Source organism: Rhinoraja longicauda, chromosome 43 (assembly GCF_053455715.1).
Source record: "Rhinoraja longicauda isolate Sanriku21f chromosome 43, sRhiLon1.1, whole genome shotgun sequence".
Classification (NCBI taxonomy): domain Eukaryota; kingdom Metazoa; phylum Chordata; class Chondrichthyes; order Rajiformes; family Arhynchobatidae; genus Rhinoraja; species Rhinoraja longicauda.
The window spans coordinates 10265924-10289188 of NC_135995.1; positions in this window are offsets into that span (position 1 = coordinate 10265924).

The window sequence follows — 23265 nt, forward strand, 5'->3', positions numbered from 1 at the left end:
CTCTCTCTCTCCACCTCTTTCTCTCTCTCCACCTCTTTCTCTCTATCCCCTCTCTCTTTCACTCTCTCTCTCAACCTTTCTCTCTTCAACCCTCTTTATTTCTCTCTCTCTCTCCACCTCTTTCTCTCTCTCTCAACCTCTTTCTCTCTCTCTCTCTCTCAACCTCTTTCTTTCTCTCTCTCAACCTCTTTCTCTCTCTCTCTCTCTCTCACCTTCTCTCTCTCACCTCTTTCTCTCTCTCTCTCAACCTCTTTCTCTTCTCTCTCACCTCTCTCAAAAACCTCTCTCTCTCCCCCTCTCTCTCTTTCTCCCCCTCTCCCTCTCTTCGCCTCTCTCTCTCCCTTTCTCTCTCTCTCCCTCCGTCTCTCTCCTTTCTCTCTCAACCTCTTTCTATATCTCTCTCTCCCCCTCTCTCTCTCTCTCCCTCTCCTCTCTCACCCCTCTGTTCTCTATCTCTCTCTCCCCCCTCTCTCTCTCTCTCTCCCTCTCCCCTCTCTCCCCCTCTGTCTCTCTATCTCTCTCCCCCCCTCTCTCTCTCTCTCCCCCCTCCTCTCTCCCTCTATCTCTATCCCCCCTCTCTCTCTCAACCTCTCTCTCTCTCTCTCTCTCTCTCTCTCTCTCTCTCTCTCTCTCTCTCTCTCTCTCTCTCTCTCTCTCTCTCTCCTCTCTCTCTCCTCCCCCCTCTCTCTCCCCCCCTCTCTCCTCTCCCCTCTCTCTCTCCCCCCTCTCTCTCTCCTCCCCTTCTCTCTCTATCACCCCCCCTCTCTCTCTCCCCCCTCTCTCTCTCTCTCTCTCGCTCCTCTCTCTCTCTCTCCCCTCTCTCTCCCCTCCTCTCTCTCTCCCCTCTCTCTCTATCCCCCCCTCTCTCTCTCCCCCTCTCTCTCTCTCTCTCTCTCTCAATCTCTCTCTATCTCTCCCCCCTCTCTCACTTTCTCCTCTCAACCTCTCTTTCTATCTCTCTCCCCCTTTCTCTCTCTCTCTCTCTCTTTCTCTCTCTCTCCCCCCTCTCTCGCTCCCTCTCTCCCCCTCTCTCTCCTCTCCTCTCTTTCTCTCCCTCCCTCTCTCCCCCCCTCCCTCTCTCTCTCTCTCTCTCAACCTCTCCCTTTCTCTCTCTCTCTCCTCCTCTTTCTCTCTCCCTTTCCCTCTCTCCCTTTCCCCCTCTCTCTCTCTCCCTCTCAACCTCTCTTTCTATCTCTCTCTCCCCCTCTCTCTCTCTGTCTCTCTCCCCCTCTCTCTCTGTCTGTGTCTCTCTCTCTCTCTCTCTCTCTCCCCCTTGTTGTGTGTGTGTGTTGTGTGTGTGTGTGTGTGTGTGTGTGTTGTGTGTGTGTGTGTGTGTGTGTTGTGTGTGTGTGTGTGTGTGTGTGTGCGTGTGCGTGAGATTTGGACAATCTCTCTCTCTCTCTCTCTTACCTGTAGCTGTGATAGCTGCCCCTTTCTCAGCTTAACCCCCCGGTCTAGTGAACACACACACTCCAGCAGTTCTCCAAGCTTGTGATCGCCGTCTTTTATCTGCCTGCCTGCCTGCCTGCCTGCCCCGCCAACCTGAGGAACGAAACGAAACGAAACACACATGAGGTTGGTCATCTTAAACTTACCCAATAACAGATATTGATTAACCCCATACATACATAAATAACGGATATAGAATAAACAGGTGTTGTGTGTTATAAACAAGTGTTGCTTGCTGTCATAAACTCTTTATTTGTGTAGGATTCCTAACATCCATCCATCCACCCACCCAACCGCCTTTGTTAATCATTTTCCAATGTGCTATAGATTTGTGGAGTTGAGTCATGTATCCAGACCTGGCTCTGTGTTCCTCATGTCCACATTACCCCCTTTTATCATTCTAATGATAACTATAAAGGTATAAATCAGTCGGAAGGCTCATTAGAGACGAGTTTATAGAGTCATCAGAGTTTATCCCTAACATGATGCTTTATTAGCCAGATGGGCTGTCTAATCTCGCCTCTATGTCCCTACTCCTTCCGCCGGATTCTTATACCCTAACCCCTCATGGAGACTAGTGGTAAACGTCCTCATGGCTCTGGTTTATACCTTGGACATTTAATTGGAGGTACGTTTCCCCCGTCTGTCTCCGGAGTACTCAACTCTGTGTTTGTTTGTGTGTGTGTGTGTGTGTGTGTGAGAGAGAGATTTGGACAATCTCTCTCTCTCTGACCTCTTGCTGTAGCTGTGATAGCTGCTCCTTTCTCAGCTTAACCCCCAGTCTAGTAGACACAGACACTCCAGCAGTTCCCCATGAGGATCGAGCACCGAGCTTGTGATCACCATCTCTTTTAACAGCCCCCTCCGACCTGAGGAACGAAACACACAGATATGGGTGAAACTCACACACACAGACATAACAGGCATCTATCTCCCTGAACCAATAATACAAAGGACAGCTCAATGCACTGTGCTGCAAAACCCCAATAGGATCGATGCACTCAGTCAGTTTGCAAAATCATTCTGCAAGGTATCAATTTGAAGGAACTCCTGGACCATTGTCCATCCTGCAGATCACCCTGAGCCCAGACTGGCAGGTGTCAATCAAACCGAAAGCCTGTGTAGTTCTGCAGACAAGGGCTGAGCAATACTGACAAATCTCTCACTCCCTATATTTATTTAAGTTCCCACATATTCCAAAATGCAGATTGTATTAGTTAAAGTTATGAATCCTACATAAATAAATATTTATTTAAGTTCCCACATATTCCAAAATGCAGATTGTATTAGTTAAAGTTATGGACCCTACATCAATAAATATGTATTTAAGTTGCTGCATATTCCAAAATGCAGATTGTATAAGATAAAGTTATGAATCATACTTAAATAAAGTTCCCACATATTCCAAAATACAGCTTGTATTAGTTAAAGTTAGGAATGCCAACATAAATAAATGTTTATTTAAGTTCCCACATATTCCAAAATGCAGATTGTATTAGATAAAGTTATGGATCCTCCATCAATAAATATGTATTTAAGTTGCTGCATATTCCAAAATGCAGATTGTATAAGATAAAGTTATGAATCCTACTTAAATAAAGTTCCCACATATTCCAAAATGCAGATTGTATTAGTTAAAGTTAGGAATCCTACATCAATAAATATTTATTTAAGTTGCTGCATATTCCAAAATGCAGATTGTATTAGATAAAGTTAGGAATCCTACATCAATAAATATTTTTGATAAAACACAAGGCTTGTTTATTCTTTATCCCATCAGCAATAAAACAGGCAGGCAAGTTTAAAAAACATATCAAAAAATACTTTTTTCAAGTAATAAATATTTTAGAAACATTTTCTTTTCAACAACTCCATCCGACATTTCCACAGGTAACACATTCAATGCAGATATTCATTTCCAAATTTACACAGAATCCCTTATTTGGAGTCTCTCTCTCTCTCTCTCTCTTACCTGTTCTTGTAGCTGTGATAGCTGCACCTTTCTCAGCTTAACCCCCAGTCTAGTAGACACTCCAGTAGTCCCCATGGGGTCCAGCACCAAGCTTGTGATCACCATCTCTTTTATCTGCCCCCTCCAACCTGAGGGACGAAACAAACATAACAGGCATCTCCCTGAACCAATAATACAAAAGACAGCACAATGCACTGTGCTGCAAAAACCCAATAGGAACGATGCACTCAGAGTCAGTTTGCAAAATCATTCTGCAAGGTATCAATTTGAAGGAACTCCTGGACCATTGTCCATCCTGCAGATCACCCTGAGCCCAGACTGGCAGGCACCATTCAAACCGAAACCGAAAGCAGACAAGGGCTGAGTAATACTGACAAATCTCTGACCCTATATTTATTTAAGTTGCTGCATATTCCAAAATGCAGATTGTATTAGTTAAAGTTATGAATCCCACATAAATAAATATTTTTGATAAAATATTTTTGATAAAGCACTCAGAGTCAGTTTGCAAAATCATTCTGCAAAGTATCAATTTGAAGGAACATGGGGAACTCCTGGAGCAGATCACCCTGAGCCCAGACTGGCAGGTGTTTAAGTTGCCACATATTCCAAAATGCAGATTCTCGTAGATAAAGTTATGAATCCTACATAAATAAATCTTTATTTAAGTTCCCACATATTCCAAAATGCAGATTGTATGAGTTAAAGTTAGGAATCCTACATAAATAAATATTTATTTAAGTTGCTGCATATTCCAAAATGCAGACTGTATTAGTTCAATTTAGGAATCCCACATAAATAAATATTTTTGATAAAGCACAACACTTGTTTATTCTTTATCCCATCAGCAATAAAAACAGGCAAGTTTTTAAAAAAATATTTTTAAAAACTTTTTTCAAATAATAAATATTTTTAAAACATTTTCTTTTCAACAACTCCATCCGACATTCCAAAATGCACATTGTATTAGTTCAAGTTATGAATCATACATAAATAAGTATTTATTTAAGTTCCCATATTCCAAAATGCAGATTGTATTAGTGAAAGATAGGAATCCTACATAAATAAATATTTATTTAAGTTCCCACATATTCCAAAATGCAGATTGTATTATTTAAAGATAGGAATCCTACATAAATAAATCTTTATTTAAGTTGCTGCATATTCCAAAATGCAGATTGTATTAGTTCAATTTAGGAATCCCACATAAATAAATATTTTTGATAAAGCACAACACTTTTTTATTCTTTATCCCATCAGCAATAAAACAGGCAATTTAAAAAAAAAAATATCAAGTAATTTTCAAGTAATAAATATTTTAAAACATTTTCTTTTCAACAACTCCATCCGACATTTCCAGAGGTTACAATCAAACGGAAAGCCCGTGTAGTTCTACAGACAAGGGCTGAGTAATACTGACAAATCTCTGACTCCCTATATTTATTTAAGCTGCCACATATTCCAAAATGCAGATTGCATTAGATAAAGTTATGAATCCCACATAAATAAATATTTATTTAAGTCCCCACATATTCCAAAATGCAGATTGTATTAGATAAAGTTATGAATCCCACATCAATAAATATTTATTTAAGTTGCTGCATATTCCAAAATGCAGACTGTATTAGTTCAAGTTGTGAATCCCACATAAATAAATATTTTTGACAAAGCACAAGACTTGTTTATTCTTTATCCCATGAGCAATAAAACAGGTAAGATTTTTTTTAAATATCAAAAAATACTTTTTCAAATAATGAATAATTTAAAAACATTTTCTTTTCAACAACTCCATCCGACATTTCCACAGGTTACACATTCAATGCATATATTCATTTCCAAAATTTACACAGAATCCCTTATCTGGAGTCTCTCTCTCTCTCTCTTACCTCTTCCCGTAGCTGTGATAGCTGCACCTTTCCCAGTCTAGTGGACACAGACACACTCCATGAGGATCTAGCACCAAGCTTGTGATCACCGTCTCTTTTATCTGCCCCCTCCAACCTGAGGGACGAAACAAACATAACAGGCATCTCCCTGAACCAATAATACAAAAGACAGCACAATGCACTGTGCTGCAAAAACCCAATAGGAACGATGCACTCAGAGTCAGTTTGCAAAATCATTCTGCAAGGTATCAATTTGAAGGAACTCCTGGACCATTGTCCATCCTGCAGATCACCCCGAGCCCAGACTGGCAGGCACCATTCAAACCGAAACCGAAAGCAGACAAGGGCTGAGCAATACTGACAAATCTCTGACCCTATATTTATTTAAGTTGCTGCATATTCCAGAATGCAGATTGTATTAGTTAAAGTTAGGAATCCCACATAAATAAATATTTATGATAAAATATTTTTGATAAAGCACTCAGAGTCAGTTTGCAAAATCATTCTGCAAAGTATCAATTTGAAGGAACATGGGGAACTCCTGGAGCAGATCACCCTGAGCCCAGACTGGCAGGTGTTTAAGTTCCCACATATTCCAAAATGCAGATTCTCTTAAAGTTATGAATCCTACATAAATAAATCTTTATTTAAGTTCCCACATATTTCAAAATGCAGATTGTATTAGTTAAAGTTAGAAATCCTACATAAATAAATCTTTATTTAAGTTGCTGCATATTCCAAAATGCAGACTGTATTAGTTCAATTTAGGAATCCCACATAAATAAATATTTTTGATAAAGCACAAGACTTGTTTATTCTTTATCCCATCAGCAATAAAAACAGGCAAGTTTTTTTAAAAATATTTTTTAAAACTTTTTTCAAATAATATTTTTAAAACATTTTCTTTTCAACAACTCCATCCGACATTCCAAAATGCACATTGTATTAGTTCAAGTTATGAATCATACATAAATAAGTATTTATTTAAGTTCCCATATTCCAAAATGCAGATTGTATTAGTTAAAGATAGGAATCCTACATAAATAAATATTTATTTAAGTTCCCACATATTCCAAAATGTAGATTGTATTATTTAAAGATAGGAATCCTACATAAATAAATCTTTATTTAAGTTGCTGCATATTCCAAAATGCAGATTGTATTAGTCCAATTTAGGAATCCCACATAAATAAATATTTTTGATAAAGCACAACACTTTTTTATTCTTGATCCCATCAGCAATAAAACAGGCAATTTTTAAAAAAAAATATCAAGTAATTTTCAAGTAATAAATATTTTAAAACATTTTCTTTTCAACAACTCCATCCAACATTTCCAGAGGTTACAATCAAACGGAAAGCCCGTGTAGTTCTACAGACAAGGGCTGAGTAATACTGACAAATCTCTGACTCCCTATATTTATTTAAGCTGCCACATATTCCAAAATGCAGATTGCATTAGATAAAGTTATGAATCCCACATAAATAAATATTTATTTAAGTCCCCACATATTCCAAAATGCAGATTGTATTAGATAAAGTTATGAATCCCACATCAATAAATATTTATTTAAGTTGCTGCATATTCCAAAATGCAGACTGTATTAGTTCAAGTTGTGAATCCCACATAAATAAATATTTTTGACAAAGCACAAGACTTGTTTATTCTTTATCCCATCAGCAAAAAAAACAGGTAAGTTTTTTTTTTAAATATCAAAAAATACTTTTTCAAATAATGAATAATTTAAAAACATTTTCTTTTCAACAACTCCATCCGACATTTCCACAGGTTACACATTCAATGCAGATATTCATTTCCAAAATTTACACAGAATCCCTTATCTGGAGTCTCTCTCTCTCTCTCTCTCTCTCTTACCTCTTCCCGTAGCTGTGAAAGCTGCACCTTTCCCAGTCTAGTGGACACAGACACACTCCATGAGGATCTACCACCAAGCTTGTGATCACCATCTCTTTTATCTGCCCCCTCCAACCTGAGGGACCAAACAGACATAACAGGCATCTCCCTGAACCAATAATACAAAGGACAGCTCAATGCACTTTGCTGCAAAACCCCAATAGGATCGATGCATTCAGAGTCAGTTTGCAAAATCATTCTGCAAGGTATCAATTTGAAGGAACTCCTGGACCATTGTCCATCCTGCACATCACCCTGAGCCCAGACTGGCAGGCACCATTCAAACCGAAACCGAAAGCAGACAAGGGCTGAGCAATACTGACAAATCTCTGACCCTATATTTATTTAAGTTCCCACATATTCCAAAATGCAGATTGTATTAGTTAAAGTTAGGAATCCCACATAAATAAATATTTTTGATAAAATATTTTGGATAAAGCACTCAGTCAGTTTGCAAAATCATTCTGCAAAGTATCAATTTGAAGGAACATGGGGAACTCCTGGAGCAGATCACCCTGAGCCCAGACTGGCAGGTGTTTAAGTTGCCACATATTCCAAAATGCAGATTCTCTTAGATAAAGTTATGAATCCTACATAAATAAATCTTTATTTAAGATCCCACATATTCCAAAATGCAGATTGTATTAGTTAAAGTTAGGAATCCTACATAAATAAATCTTTATTTAAGTTCACACATATTCCAAAATGCAGATTGTATTAGTTAAAGTTAGGAATCCTACATAAATAAATCTTTATTTAAGTTCACACATATTCCAAAATGCAGATTGTATTAGTTAAAGTTAGGAATCCTACATAAATAAATCTTTATTTAAGTTGCTGCATTTTCCAAAATGCAGATTGGATTAGTTCTAAGTTATGAATCCTACATAAATAAGTATTTATTTAAGTTCCCACATATTATAAAATGCAGATTGTATTAGTTAAAGTTAGAAATCCTACATCAATAAATATTTATTTAAGTTCCCACATATTCCAAAATGTAGATTGTATTAGATAAAGTTATGAATCCTACATAAATAAATCTTTATTTAAGTTCCCACATATTCCAAAATGCAGATTGTATTAGTTAAAGTTAGGAATCCTACATAAATAAATCTTTATTTAAGTTCCCACATATTCCAAAATGCAGATTGTATTAGTTAAAGTTATGAATCCTACATAAATAAATCTTTATTTAAGTTGCTGCATATTCCAAAATGCAGATTGGATTAGTTCTAAGTTATGAATCCTACATAAATAAGTATTTATTTAAGTTCCCACATATTATAAAATGCAGATTGTATTAGTTAAAGTTAGAAATCCTACATCAAAAAATATTTATTTAAGTTCCCACATATTCCAAAATGCAGATTGTATTAGATAAAGTTATGAATCCTACATAAATAAATATTTTTGATAACACACAACACTTGTTTATTATTTATCTCATCAGCAATAAAACAGGCGTGGTCTCTTTCTTAAAACACAGTCTCTGCCCCTCTCTCTCTGTCTCTCTCTCTCTCTGACTCCCTATATTTATTTAAGCTGCCACATATTCCAAAATGCAGATTGTATTAGTTCAACTTAGGAATCCCACGGAAAAAAAATCATTTTTAAGAACCACACGTGTTTATTCTTTATCCCATAAGCAATAAAAGAGGTAAAGTGCTCTCTCAAACAGTCTCTGCCTCTCTCTCTCTCTCTCTCTCTCTCTCTCTCTCTCGCTCTCTCTCTCTGTCTGTCTCTCTCTCTGACTCCCTATTTTTATTTAAGCGGCTACACAGTCCAAAATGCAGATTGTATTAGATAAAGTTATGAATCCTACATCAATTAATATTTATTTAAGATGCTGCATATTCCAAAATGCAGATTGTATTAGTTAAAGTTAGGAATCCTAAATGAATAAATATTTATTTAAGTTCCCACATATTCAAAAATGCAGACTATATTAGTTAAAGTTATTGATCCTACATAAATAACTATTTATTTAAGTTCCCACATATTCCAAAATGCAGATTGTATTTGTTAGTTATTGATCCTACATAAATAAATATTGATTTAAGTTGCTGCATATTTCAAAATGCAGATTGTATTAGATAAAGTTATGAATCCTACTTAAATAAAGTTCCCACATATTCCAAAATGCAGATTATATTAGTTAAAGTTATTGATCCTACATAAATAAATATTTATTTAAGTTCCCACATATTCCAAAATGCAGATTGTATTAGTTAAAGTTAGGAATCCTACATCAATATATATTTATTTAAGTTGCTGCATATTCCAAAATGTAGATTGTATTAGTTCAAGTTACGAATCCTACATAAATAAATATTTTTGATAAAACACAAGACTTGTTTATTCTTTATCCCATCAGCAATAAAACAGGCAGGCAAGTTTAAAAAACATATCAAAAAATACTTTTTTCAAGTCATAAATATTTTTAAAACATTTTCTTTTCAACAACTCCATCCGACATTTCCACAGGTTACACATTCAATGCAGACATTCATTTCCAAATTTACACAGAATCCCTTATTTCGAGTATCTCTCTCTCTCTCTCTCTCTCTTACCTGTTCTTGTAGCTGTGATAGCTGCACCTTTCTCAGCTTAACCCCCAGTCTAGTAGACACTCCAGTAGTCCCCATGGGGTCCAGCACCAAGCTTGTGATCACCATCTCTTTTATCTGCCCCCTCCAACCTGAGGGACCAAACAGACATAACAGGCATCTCCCTGAACCAATAATACAAAGGACAGCTCAATGCACTGTGCTGCAAAAACCCAATAGGATCGATGCACTCAGAGTCAGTTTGCAAAATCATTCTGCAAGGTATCAATTTGAAGGAACTCCTGGACCATTGTCCATCCTGCAGATCACCCTGAGCCCAGACTGGCAGGCACCATTCAAACCGAAACCGAAAGCAGACAAGGGCTGAGCAATACTGACAAATCTCTGACTCCCTATTTTTATTTAAGCTGCTGCATATTCCAAAATGCAGATTGTATTAGTTAAAGTTAGGAATCCCACATAAATAAATATTTTTGATAAAATATTTATGATAAAGCACCCAGAGTCAGTTTGCAAAATCATTCTGCAAAGTATCAATTTGAAGGAACATGGGGAACTCCTGGAGCAGATCACCCTGAGCCCAGACTGGCAGGTGTTTAAGTTGCCACATATTCCAAAATGCAGATTCTCTCAGATAAAGTTATGAATCCTACATAAATAAATCTTTATTTAAGTTCCCACATATTCCAAAATGCAGATTGTATTAGTTAAAGTTAGGAATCCTACATCAATAAATCTTTATTTAAGTTCCCACATATTCCAAAATGCAGATTGTATTAGTTAAAGTTAGGAATCCCACATAAATAAATCTTTATTTAAGTTGCTGCATATTTCAAAATGCAGACTGTATTAGTTCAATTTAGGAATCCCACATAAATAAATATTTTTGATAAAGCACAACACTTGTTTATTCTTTATCCCATCAGCAATAAAACAGGTAAGTTTTAAAAAAAATATTTTAAAAAACTTTTTTCAAATAATAAATATTTTTAAAACATTTTCTTTTCAACAGCTCCATCCGACATTCCAAAATGCAGATTGCATTAGTTCAAGTTATGAATCATACATAAATAAGTATTTATTTAAGTTCCCATATTCCAAAATGCAGATTGTATTAGTTAAAGATAGGAATCCTACATAAATAAATATTTATTTAAGTTCCCACATATTCCAAAATGCAAATTGTATTAGTTCAATTTAGGAATCCCACATAAATAAATATTTTTGATAAAGCACAACATTTTTTCATTCTTTATCCCATCAGCAATAAAACAGGCAATTTTTTTCAAATATATCAAGTAATTTTCAAGTAATAAATATTTTAAAACATTTTCTTTTCAACAACTCCATCCGACATTTCCAGAGGTTACAATCAAACGGAAAGCCTGTGTAGTTCTGCAGACAAGGGCTGAGCAATACTGACAAATCTCTGACTCAATATATTTATTTAAGTTGCTGCATATTCCAAAATGCAGATTGTATTAGTTAAAGTTATGAATCCTACATGAATAAACATTTATTTAAGTCCCCACATATTCCAAAATGCAGATTGTATTAGTTAAAGTTATGAATCCTACATCAATAAATATTTATTTAAGTTGATGCATATTCCAAAATGCAGATTGTATTAGTTCAAGTTGTGAATCCCACATAAATAAATATTTTTGACAAAGCACAAGACTTGTTTATTCTTTATCCCATCAGCAAAACAACAGGCAAGTTTTTTTTTTAAATATCAAAAAATACTTTTTCAAATAATGAATAATTTAAAAACATTTTCTTTTCAACAACTCCATCCGACATTTCCACAGGTTACACATTCAATGCAGATATTCATTTCCAAAATTTACACAGAATCCCTTATCTGGAGTCTCTCTCTCTCTCTCTCTCTCTCTCTCTATTACCTCTTCCCGTAGCTGTGATAGCTGCACCTTTCCCAGTCTAGTGGACACAGACACACTCCATGAGGATCTAGCACCAAGCTTGTGATCACCGTCTCTTTTATCTGCCCCCACCAACCTGAGGGACCAAACAGACATAACAGGCATCTCCCTGAACCAATAATACAAAGGACAGCTCAATGCACTTTGCTGCAAAACCCCAATAGGATCGATGCATTCAGAGTCAGTTTGCAAAATCATTCTGCAAGGTATCAATTTGAAGGAACTCCTGGACCATTGTCCATCCTGCAGATCACCCTGAGCCCAGACTGGCAGGCACCATTCAAACCGAAACCGAAAGCAGACAAGGGCTGAGCAATACTGACAAATCTCTGACCCTATATTTATTTAAGTTCCCACATATTCCAAAATGCAGATTGTATTAGTTAAAGTTAGGAATCCCACATAAATAAATATTTTTGATAAAATATTTTGGATAAAGCACTCAGAGTCAGTTTGCAAAATCATTCTGCAAAGTATCAATTTGAAGGAACATGGGGAACTCCTGGAGCAGATCACCCTGAGCCCAGACTGGCAGGTGTTTAAGTTGCCACATATTCCAAAATGCAGATTCTCTTAGATAAAGTTATGAATCCTACATAAATAAATCTTTATTTAAGATCCCACATATTCCAAAATGCAGATTGTATTAGTTAAAGTTAGGAATCCTACATAAATAAATCTTTATTTAAGTTCACACATATTCCAAAATGCAGATTGTATTAGTTAAAGTTAGGAATCCTACATAAATAAATCTTTATTTAAGTTGCTGCATTTTCCAAAATGCAGATTGGATTAGTTCTAAGTTATGAATCCTACATAAATAAGTATTTATTTAAGTTCCCACATATTATAAAATGCAGATTGTATTAGTTAAAGTTAGAAATCCTACATCAATAAATATTTATTTAAGTTCCCACATATTCCAAAATGTAGATTGTATTAGATAAAGTTATGAATCCTACATAAATAAATCTTTATTTAAGTTCCCACATATTCCAAAATGCAGATTGTATTAGTTAAAGTTAGGAATCCTACATAAATAAATCTTTATTTAAGTTCCCACATATTCCAAAATGCAGATTGTATTAGTTAAAGTTATGAATCCTACATAAATAAATCTTTATTTAAGTTGCTGCATATTCCAAAATGCAGATTGGATTAGTTCTAAGTTATGAATCCTACATAAATAAGTATTTATTTAAGTTCCCACATATTATAAAATGCAGATTGTATTAGTTAAAGTTAGAAATCCTACATCAATAAATATTTATTTAAGTTCCCACATATTCCAAAATGCAGATTGTATTAGATAAAGTTATGAATCCTACATAAATAAATATTTTTGATAACACACAACACTTGTTTATTATTTATCTCATCAGCAATAAAACAGGCGTGGTCTCTTTCTTAAAACACAGTCTCTGCCCCTCTCTCTCTGTCTCTCTCTCTCTCTGACTCCCTATATTTATTTAAGCTGCCACATATTCCAAAATGCAGATTGTATTAGTTCAACTTAGGAATCCCACGGAAAAAAAATCATTTTTAAGAACCACACGTGTTTATTCTTTATCCCATAAGCAATAAAAGAGGCAAAGTGCTCTCTCAAACAGTCTCTGCCTCTCTCTCTCTCTCTCTCTCTCTCTCTCTCTCTCGCTCTCTCTCTCTGTCTGTCTCTCTCTCTGACTCCCTATTTTTATTTAAGCGGCTACACAGTCCAAAATGCAGATTGTATTAGATAAAGTTATGAATCCTACATCAATTAATATTTATTTAAGATGCTGCATATTCCAAAATGCAGATTGTATTAGTTAAAGTTAGGAATCCTACATGAATAAATATTTATTTAAGTAGCTGCTTTTTTCAAAATGCAGATTGTATTAGTTAAAGTTATGGATCCTACATCAATAAATATGTTTTTAAGTTGCTGCATATTTCAAAATTCAGATTGTATTAGTTAAATTTAGGAATCCTACATAAATAAATATTTATTTAAGTTCCCACATATTCCAAAATGCAGATTGTATTGGTTAAAGTTAGGAATCCTACATAAATACATATATAATTTAAGTTGCCACATATCTATTTATTTAAGTTTATTTAAGTTCCCACATATTCCAAAATGCAGATTGTATTAGTTAAATTTAGGAATCCTACATAAATAAATATTTATTTAATTTCCCACATATTCCAAAATGCAGATTGTATTAGTTAAAGATAGGAATCCTACATAAATAAATATTTATTTAAGTTCCCACATATTCCAAAATGCAGATTGTATTAGTTAAAGTTAGCAATCCTACATAAATAAATATTTATTTAAGTTGCTGCACATTCCAAAATGCAGATTGTATTAGTTAAAATTAGGAATCCTACATAATAAATCTTTATTTAAGTTGCTGCTTTTTTCAAAATGCAGATATTATTAGTTAAAGTTATGGATCCTACATAAATAAATATGTATTTAAGTTGCTGCATATTTCAAAATGCAGATTGTATTAGTTAAAGTTATGAATCTGGATGATGGTGTGGCAAATTGGATTAGGTGGTGTAGTTAATAATGAAGTAGAGTTTCAAAGTCTACAGAGAGACTTATGCCTTTTGGAAGGGTGGGCTGAAAGATGGCAGATGGAGTTTAATGCTGATAAGTGTGAGGTGCTGCATTTTGGTAGGACAAATCAAAATAGGACGTACAGGGTAAATGGTAGGGAATTGAGGAATGCAGTGGAACAGAGGGATCTAGGAATAACTGTGCATTGTTCCCTGAAGGTGGAATCTCATGTGGGTAGGGTGGTGAAGAAAGCGTTTGGTATGCTAGCCTTTATAAATCAGAGCATCGAGTATAGAAGTTGGGATGTAATGTTAAAATTGTACAGGGCATTGGTGAGGCCGAATCTGGAGTATGGTGTGCAGTTCTGGTCGCCAAATTATCGGAAGGATGTCGACAAAATGGAGAGGGTACAGAGGAGATTTACTAGAATGTTGCCTGGGTTTCAGCACTTAAGCTACAGACAGATGTTGAACAGGTTGGGTCTTTATTCTTTGGAGCGTAGAAGGTTGAGGGGGGACTTGATAGAGGTTTTTTTAATTTTGAGAGGGACGGACAGAGTTGACGTAGGTAGGCTTTTCCCTTTGAGAGTGGGGAAGATTCCAACAAGGGGACATAGCTTCAGAATTGAGGGACAAACGTTTAGGGGTAACATGGGCCTGTTTCCACGCTGTATCTCAAAATCTAAAAATCTAAACCTCTCTCTCCTTCCTCTCTCCCCCTATCTCCCCCACATCTCTCTCTCCCCCCACCTCTAAATTATAAAAGATAAAACCCACTTTTCCCAATGTGGGTTGTTTTTAAATGTGCAATACAAATAAAATTGACTTGACTTCACTCCTCTCTCCCCCTCTCTTTCCCCCCTCTCTCTCCCCCCTCTCTCTCTCTCCCTCCTCTCTCTCCCCCTCCTCTCTCTTATAAAAGATATTTTATAAATTAAAGCTCATGGCTTTTTGAGTTTGTTTGTGTGACTATCTCTTTCTCTCTCCCTCCTCTCTCTCCCCTTCCCTCTCTCTCTCTCTCTCTCCCCTTCCCTGTATCTCTCTCCACCTCTTGCTATTAAAAGATATTTTATAAATTAAAGCTCGTGGGTTTTTGAGTTTGTTTGTGCCTGTGTGACTCTCTCTCTCTCCTCCTCCTTTCTCTCCCCCTCCTCCCTCCCCTCCTCTTTCCCCCTCCTATCTCCCCCTCCTCTCTCTCCCCCTCCACTCTCTCCCCTCCTCTCTCTCTCCTCTCTCTCTCTCCCTCCCTCCCTCCCTCTCCCTCCCTCCCTCCCTCCCTCTCCCTCCCTCCCTCTCCCTCCCTCTCTCAAACTCTCCAAAATGATCTCAACTTTATTTCAGTGCTCAATGTCGCCCGTCGGGCGGGCTGCTAATTGATAATTGGTGGGATTGCTGAGCCTTGGGGAAGTTGTGGGTTTTAGCAGTTCCACATGTGCTCACTGTTTCTGGCAACAAAATGGCCGCCACATGTGCTCGCTCTTTCTGGCAAAAAAATGGCCGCCACGTGTGCTCGCTGTTTCTGTCAACAAAATGGCCGCCACATGTGCTCGCTGTTTCTGGCAACAAAATGGCCGCCACATGTGCTCGCTGTTTCTGGCAACAAAATGGCCGCCACATGTGCTCTCTGTTTCTGGCAACAAAATGGCCGCCACATGTGCTCGCTGTTTCTGGCAACAAAATGGCCGCCACGTGTGCTCGCTGTTTCTGGCAACAAAATGGCCTTCTGAGGCAGAGAATCCCAGATTCACAACTCTCTGACTGAAAAAGTTTCTCCATTCTAATTGGCCGACCCCTTATTCTTAAACTGTGGCCCCTTGTTCTGGACTCCCCCAGCATCGGGAACACGTTTCCTACCTCGTATGTGTCCAACCCCTTAAGAATTTTATATGTTTCGATAAGATCCCCCCTCAGTCTTCTAAATTCCAGCGAGTATATGCCTGGTCTATCCAGTCTTTCTTCATATGAAAGTACTGCCATCCCAGGGATCAATCTGGTGAACCTTCTCTGTACTCCCTCTAAGGCTAGAATGTCTATCCTCAGATTAGGAGACCAAAACTGTACGCAATACTCCAGGTGCGGTCTCACCAAGGCCCTGTACAACTGCAGCAGAACCTCCCTGCTCCTATACTCAAATCCTCTTGCTATGAATGCCAACATACCATTCGCTTTCTTCACTGCCTGCTGCACCTGCATGCTTGCTTTCAATGACTGGTGCACCATGACACCCAGGTCACGTTGCATCTCCCCTTCTCCTAATTGGCCACCATTCAGGTAATACTCTGCTTTCCTGTTCTTGCCGCCAAAGTGGATAACCTCACATTTATCCACATTATATTGCATCTGCCATGCATTTGCCCACTCGCCTAATCTATCCAAGTCACTCTGCAGCCTCCTAAAATCCTCCTCGTAGCTAACACTGCCACCCAGCTTCGTGTCATCCGCAAACTTAGAGATGTTACATTCAATTCCCTCGTCCAAATCATTAATATATATTTTAAATAACTGGGGTCCCAGCACTGAGCCTTGCGGTACCCCACTAGTCACTGCCTGCCATTCCGAAAAGGACCCCTTTATTCCTACTCTTTGCTTCCTGTCCGCCAACCAATTCTCTATCCACCTCAACACTGAACCCCCAATACCGTGTGCTTTAAGTTTGTACCCCAATCTCCTATGTGGGACCTTGTCGAAGGCCTTCTGAAAGTCCAGATATAACACATCGACTGGTACTCCCTTATCCACTCTACTAGTTACATCCTTGAAAAATTCTATAAGATTCGTCAGACATGATTTGGCTTTCATAAATCCATGCTGACTTTATCCGATGATTTCACCACTTTCCAAATGTGATGCTATCACATCTTTAATAACTGACTCTAGGATTTTCCCCACTACCGATGTTAGGCTAACTGGTCTATAATTCCCCGTTTTCTCTCTCCCTCCCTTTTTAAAAAGTGGGGTTACATTAGCTACCCTCCAGTCCTCAGGAACTACTCCAGAATCTAAAGAGTTTTGAAAAATTATCACTAATGCATCTACTATTTGTGAGGCTACTTCCTTAAGCACTCTGGGATGCAGCCTATCTGGCCCTGGGGATTTATCGGCCTTTAATCCATTTAATTTACCTAACACCACTTCCCGACTAACCTGGATCACCCTCAGTTCCTCCATCTCATTAGACCCCCGGTCCCCTGCTATTTCCAGCAGACTGTTTATGTCTTCCTTAGTGAAGACAGAACCAAAGTAGTTGTTCAATTGGTCTGCCATCTCCTTGTTCCCTATGATCAATTCACCTGTTTCCGACTGCAAGGGACCTACATTTGTCTAAACTAGTATTTTTCTCTTCACATATCTATAAAAGCTTTTGCAGTCAGTTTTTATGTTCCCTGACAGTTTTCTCTCATAATCTATTTTCCCTTTCCTAATTAAGCCCTTTGTCCTCCTCTGCTGGACTCTGAATTTCTCCCAGTCCTCTGGTATGCTACTTTTTCTGGCTAATTTATATGCTTCATCCTTTGTTTTAATACTATCCTTGATGTCCCTTGTTAGCCACGGATGCACTACCTTTCCTAGTTTGTTCTTTTGCCAAACTGTGATGAACAATTGTTGTAGTTCATCCATGCGACCTTTAAATGCCTTCCACTGCATGTCCACCGTCAACCCTTTAAGTAAAAATTGCCAGTCTATCTTGGACAATTCATGTCTCATACCCTCAAAGTTACCTTTCTTTAAGTTCAGAACACTTGTTTCTGAATTGACTTTGTCACTCTCCATCATAATGAAGAACTCTACCATATTATGGTCACTCTTGCCCAAGGGGCCTCGCACAACAAGACTGCTAACTAACCCTTCCTCATTAGTCAATACCCAGTCTAGAATGGCCTGCTCTCTCGTTGGTTCCTCGACATCTTGGTTTAGAAAACCATCTCGCAAACATTCCAAGAAATCCTCTTCCTCAGCACCCCTGCCAATTTGGTTCACCCAATCTATATGTAGATTGAAGTCACCCATTATAACTGCTGCACCTTTAGTGCACGCATTTCAAATTTCCTGTTTGAGTGCACGCATTTCAAATTTTGCTGTTTCTGTCAACAAAATGGCCGCCACATGTGCTCGCTGTTTCTGTCAACAAAATGGCCGCCATATGTGCTCGCTGTTTCTGTCAACAAAATGGCCTTCTGAGGCAGAGAATCCCAGATTCACAACTCTCTGACTGAAAAAGTTTCTCCTCATCTCCATTCTAAATGGCCTACCCATTATTCTTAAACTGTGGCCCCTGGTTCTGGACTCCCCCAACATTGGGAACATGTCTCCTGCCTCTAACGTGTCTAACCCCTTAATAATCTTATATGTTTCAATAAGATCCCCTCTCATCCTTCTAAATTCCAGTGTATAAAAGCCTAATCGCTCCAGTCTTTCAACATATGACAGTCCCACCATTCCGGGAATAAACCTAGTAAACCTACGCTGCACGCCCTCAATAGCAAGAATATCCTTCTACAAATTTGGAGACCAAAACTGCACACAGTACTCCAGGTGCGGTCTCACTAGGGCCCGGTACAACTGCAGAAGGACCTCTTTGCTCCTATACTCAACTCCTCTTGTTATGAAGGCCAACATGCCATTGGCTTTATTCACTGCCTGCTGTACCTGCATGCTTCCTTTCAGTGACTGAAGCACTAGGACACCCAGATCTCGTTGTACGTCCCCTTTTCCTAACTTGACACCATTCACATAATACTCTGCCTTCCTATTCTTACCACCAAAGTGGATAACCTCACACTTATCCACATTAAACTGCATCTGCCATGTATCTGCCCACTCACACAACCTGTCCAAGCCACCCTGCAACCTCATAGCATCTTCCTCAAAGTTCACACTGCCACCCAGCTTTGTATCATCTGCAAATTTGCAGTCTGCAGTCGCTCGTCTTTCAACATACGACAGTCCCGCCATTCCGGTGATTAACCTGGTGAACCTACGCTGCATGCCCTCAATAGCAAAGACGTCCTTCCTCAAATTTGGAGACCAACCAAAACTGCACACAGTACTCCAGGTGCGGTCTCACCAGGGCCCTGTACAACTGCAGAAGAACCTCTTTGCTACTAAACTCAAACTAGGAGACCAAAACTGGTCTATTGTGTACATGGTTGGAGGTGTGAATGTAATACAAGGGCCGAAGCTGCCTTCATGTCTGGTTACTCCAATGTGATCATCGCTTCTATTGTGTAGCCCTGAGCTCTGGAATAAAGTGGAGATAGTTTTGGAGAGTTTGAGAAAGGGAGGGAGGGAGAGGGAGGGAGGGAGAGAGAGGGAGGGAGGGAGAGAGAGGGGGAGAGAGAGAGATTCACCCACGTACAAACAAACTGAAAAAGCTACGAGCTTTAATTTATAGAAACAGAAACATAGAGCCTGTACGCACCGCCATTCAATATGATCATGGCTGATCATCCAGCTCAGTAGCCTGTACCTGCCTTCCGTAAAAGGGACCACATCACCCCGATGATTCTGGCCTCTCTCCACTGGCTCCCTGTATGGTACAGAATCAACTTCAAGCCCCTCCTATTCACATACAAAGCCCTAAATGGACACTCCCCCCCCTATATCAAAAATCTTCTAACCCCCCTCTCTATCTCCAGGTCCCTCAGGACGGCCGACTTGGGGCTACTCACTATCCCGCCCACGGTCTAGGCTTAAGCTCAGGGGTGACCGAGCTTTTGCGGTTGCAGCTCCTAGACTGTGGAACAGCATCCCTCTCCCCATCAGAACTGCTCCCTCCATCCACTCCTTTAAGTCCAGGCTTGTAAAGATGGTTCTCGGACACCATGTAACTTTAACTGCTTTTATTAACACATACACTGCCCTGGCTGTACATGGTCTGTCACGATCACAAGAGAGCGAGCTAGGGGTGGGGAAGCTACAATTATACTAACCGGTGAGGGAGTGGTTAACATGGACATCGTCACTATTAATTAAAGGAGTACACACATATCATCTACATCCTTCCTCTACAAAACAAACAGTGAGTGACAGGGCGACCATGTCTCATGCGCTAGGGCAAATGCAGACAGTAAGGCACAGGAATACGGAATCACACGTAATCGCCGTAACGGTCAGGCGGCCTGACCACGCGACCAGACCTGGTCCGAACCTCGCCATCACCTCCTTCCCCGACGGGAACAAGCGGGAACGGCGCCGGGGCACGGGGTGGGCTACGGACGGGAGAACCCCTGGGCGATGGAGGCAGCGGTGGTGGCTGCGAGGAATTGGAGGAGTACGGGGAAGCCGGTGAAAACGGGACCGCAGCCGGAAGACGGACAGGAGAAGTACCAGGGGTGGGGGAAGGGATTGCCCCCAGAGGAGCTGGCAAGGCACTGGGCCGCGAAAGTTGCAGGGGAGGGGCATACGGATCCGCCGGTGGAGGGATGGGCTCGTTCACGAGCTGGAGATGCTGGCGGGACCGGCGGTACACCGTGCCGTCATGGTTGACCAGGTACGAACGGGGGGAGCCAGCAGAACCGATGACCACTGCCAGTCTGGAGCGGCCGGAAATGGACCTCATGCGGACGACCTGTCCGGGAAGAAGAGGGCGGAGGACACGGCAGGACTCGTCGTGGGAGCGCTTCTGAATGCCCTGTCTGTGGGCAATGCGTTCCCGGACTAAGGCAGGTTTAAGTGCAGAGGGAGACAGGGACTGTTGGGACACCGGGACCGTGGGCCGCGTGACACGGGACATGAGACGCTGAGCCGGGGATCCCAGGACATGATCGCGGGGGATGTTGCGAAGGTTTAGCAGGGCCAGGTAAATGTCGGAGCGGGACAGGCGGCAACGTTCCAACAGTCCCTTAGCGCTGCGGACCGCGCGCTCGGCAAGGCCGTTGCTCTGCGGGTACTCCGGGCTGCTGGTGTAGTGCCGAAAATTCCACTGTTCAGCAAAAGCACGGAATTCGGCGCTGGTGAACTGGCTGCCGTTGTCCGATTGCATGCTGGCTGGGGACCCGAAAGTGGCAAAGTGGCGGCGTAGCTTCTCGATGACCGCGGAGGAAGATAGGGAGTGGAGCTGGTCAACTTCAAACCAGCTCGAGTAAGAGTCAACTAGCACCAGAAAGTGCTTCCCGTGCCATTCGAAAATGTCGGTTGCCAGCGCGGACCAGGGCAGGTGAGGGGCTGGCTGCTGCAGGAGCGGCTGCCGCTGTTGCTGTGGAGCGAGGCTGTTGCAGGTAGGGCACGCGGAGACTCTATCTCGGAAATAGCGAGGCATGTCAGGCCAGAAGAACTGACTCTGAGCGATGGAAAGGGTCGCTTCGGCCCCGGGATGGCCACGATGAGCAGTTTCAAAATATTGTTCTTGTAGTGCTGCGGGCACCACCACCTTGTGCCCCTTCACAATCACACCCTCACGCAGCACCAACTCGTCACGAACCAGGAAGTAAGGCACCACTGCGGCCGGCAGGGAAGAACGGCGACCTGGCCAGCCCCGCTTGATGATCGCGGCCAGCTGTTGTAGCGAAGCGTCAGCTGCCGTGTGCTTGGCCAGGGACTTCAACTGGCTGGAGGGCACGAAATTGACGTTTAGGACTATCAGATCGGACGCCTCGTATGGATGTCGGGTTGTGGATGGGAGGGGCGCCCGAAACAGCATATCAGCAACAAACATGTCCTTGCCCTTTCGATAAACCACGGTGAAAGTAAAACGTTGTAGCTGGAGCATCATGCGCTGGAGCCGGGAGGAGGCCACGTGTATCGGCTTATTGAGGATGGTAACCAGAGGCTGGTGGTCCGTTTCAACAGTGAAGCCAGTGCCCAGGATATAGTCCTTGAATTTGGAGCAGGCAAAAACAACTGCCAGCAGCTCCTTCTCAATCTGGGCATAGCGTTGTTCCGCGGTCGTCATCGTGCGGGATGCATAGGACACCGGTAGTTGCACCCCGTCGTGGACCTGCAGGCAGGCGGCCCCTAGGCCAAACTTCGATGCATCACATGTGAGAACGATTGGGCGCTGTAGGTCAAAGTACTTCAGCGTAGGCATGCTGATCAGCTTAGATTTGAGGGTGTCGAATGCTTTCTGGTGTTGCGGGAACCAGGCCCAGGCAACGTCCTTTTTCACCAGGTCCCTCAGAGGGGCGCTCAGTTCACTCAGGTCGGGGATGAACTTTCCCAGGTAGTTGGCCATGCCCAAGAAGCGCTGTAGGCCAGGCACGTCAGCAGGTGCAGGCATCTCGGATATTGCGGCTGTCTTTTGCGGGTCGGGCTTCAGCCCTGATGCTGTGAAGACGTGTCCCACGTAGGTGACCTCAGGGACCCGGAACCGGCATTTCTTCGGGTTGAGCTTCAGGTTGACCTCTCGGGCCCGCTGTAGCACCTGGCGAAGGTGGTGGTCGTGTTCCGCGACATTCTTCCCGTAAACCAGAATGTCGTCGACAATGATGGCACACGGGAGCCCAGCAAACAGTTGTTCCATGGTCCTTTGGAACACTTCGCTGGCAGAGTTGATCCCAAACGGCATGCGGAGGAAGCGGTACCTGCCGAAAGGCGTGCTGAAGGTCGTCAGGTGCGAGGATCGCTCGTCCAGAGGTATCTGCCAGAACGAGCTCTTGGCATCGAGAACCGAGAACACAGTGGCAGGGCCGACCTGTGCAGCAACATCCTCCACTGTCCGCATAGGGTAATGCGGGCGCTTGATAGCCAAGTTCAAGTCCTTAGGGTTGATGCAGATCCGTAGTTCACTCTTGTCCTTCTTCGCAGCGACGACCATAGTGGAGACCCACTGGGTGGGGACCGTTACTGGCTTCAGGATGCCCGTAGCCACCATCTCGAGAAGAGTGGACTCGACCTTGTCTCTCATGGCGAAGGATATCCGATGCGGGGGACGGACCACCGGCGTGATGTCGGGGTTGAGGGCAATCTTGTAGCTGCAGGGTAATTTCCCCAGCTTCGAGTCAAAACGGTCCGGGTATTCGGCCAGCGGGTTTAGGGTTGCCTCCACC